A 1888-nucleotide genomic window follows, 5' to 3' on the forward strand; every position below is an offset into this window, starting at 1 on the left:
TCAGAGCATTTTATAAAGCTTCACATTTTTGTAACACTTGTGATATTACTCCCAAATTACCTATGATATCTGTAGCAGAAAGGTTAAATGTTCTGTGCAAGGTCACACATCAATTTTGTGAGTAGAAAGTCTGGAATATTATATTTTTATCCCTCTACACTGCCATGTGTCCACTTTATTGCCATAAGGTTATAACCCTTCCCTTTGCCAAGTTAATTCTTATAACAATTCTATGAGCTTGGTCAGCTTTATTTTAAATGGACTGAGAGACTATCTATATTTTAAAACAGAACCAAATAAGAGAAGTCAAACAAGTACTTGTAAATATGCTCTCTAAAAATAACGACAGTCTGTGGACTGAAATACAGTCTCTTTAGGTAAGGGATTAATAAAACTCTCACTGCCATCAAGTTGGATCCGACTCACAGTCGACCGCTACTTGGATTTCCAAGGAGGTATCGCTATGAAAGTAGATTGCCCAACCTTCCTTCTGAGGAGTGACTGATGGGTTTGAACCACCAGCCTTCTGGTTAGCTGTCAAATACCTTAGGCATTAGGCTACCAAAACTCCCAAGGGATTAATATTTCAAGGGATTAATAGTTATTTGAAATCCACAGCCAGAACTATCCTAATGAGGGCCCCACTAGATCATTTGCTTCCTTCTATTTAACACACAACCTCGCTTTCTACTTTACTTAACTAATTTAGGCCATTCAGTAAAAAACAAACAAACCAAACTCACTGCTGTTGAGTTGGATCTGACTCATAGTGACTCCTCGTTGGGTTTCCAAGGCGGTATCTCTATGGAAGTAGATTGCCCAATCTTTCTTCTGAAGAGTGGATGGCGAGTTTGAACCACCAGCCTTCTGGTTAGCAGTCAGATGCCTTAGGCACTATGCCACCAGAGCTCCTAGGCCATTTAGTAGAAACATTAATCTTACTTTTCTGCCTGTGTAGATCTTTATGCATCCTCATCCATTCTTCCCTCCTATAATAAAGAAAAAGGTATAATTACACTTGTACAAAGATAGCCCCTTCACTGAAATCTCATGCTATCCCATCTCCTCAGGATTCTGATCCATATATTATCCTGTATTTTCTCTTACCCTACCTAGATACCTAACTGTAGTAACAGCATATATTCAATTATCTCTATCGTCAAGTTTTCTGTTCTTTCCTTTTGACCATCTTCCCCCCAAATTCTGCCTTGTACCTTCACCAAATCATTGTGGCCAAAGACAAGAATAACTTTTCCCCCCACAAAATCCAGAGAAGATCTTTTAGTCCTTGTATTGGGATAATAACAGTAGTGAGATGTTTATGATTAGAACTAAATGAGATAATACAGGTAAAGTATTTAGAAAAAAGATGGTACACAATAATCAGCTAATACATTTTCACCTCTTAGCATCATTGTCTTTGTTATCTTCCTCACCATCATCATTTTCCTTGATCTCATTACAGCATTGGATAATCTGTTGATAAACTCCTTTATTTTAAAATAAAATAGCTGAATCTTTCTTTTTTTAAATATGGATCGCTTCACGAATTTGCGTGTCATCCTTGCACAGGGGCCATGCTAATTTTCTCTGTATAGTTCCAATTTTAGTATATGTGCTGCCGAAGTGAGCACTGAATCTCTTGCTTTCTATGACAATACTCATTCTTTATTTTCCTCCTATCCCCTTAGCCATTCTGTCTCTTCCTCTAACCATCATTAAAATATTGATGGTCCTCAGAGTGCCATTCTCTGTTCATTGCTACTCTTTTTCTTATTATACACATTTTATGGGTGATATAATTCACATAAAATATCCTTACACACACCAGTTATGATTCAGTCATAAGAAAAATAAATGCAGGAATAATTTACTTAGGAAGATGCAC

The 1888-nt window shown here is 36.9% G+C and overlaps 1 non-coding gene across 1 annotated transcript; it reads right to left on the reverse strand.

Annotated features, from left to right (window-relative positions):
- Window positions 1-1527: 1527 nt before the first annotated feature.
- LOC122150909 lies at window positions 1528-1634 on the reverse strand. Its single transcript, XR_006163903.1, has one exon. It is a non-coding gene; the product is annotated as a U6 spliceosomal RNA (small nuclear RNA).
- Window positions 1635-1888: the final 254 nt, after the last annotated feature.

This window comes from Orycteropus afer, unplaced genomic scaffold (assembly GCF_000298275.1).
Source record: "Orycteropus afer afer isolate SDZICR_OR568_19922 unplaced genomic scaffold, OryAfe1.0 scaffold00259, whole genome shotgun sequence".
NCBI classification, from domain to species: Eukaryota; Metazoa; Chordata; class Mammalia; order Tubulidentata; family Orycteropodidae; genus Orycteropus; species Orycteropus afer.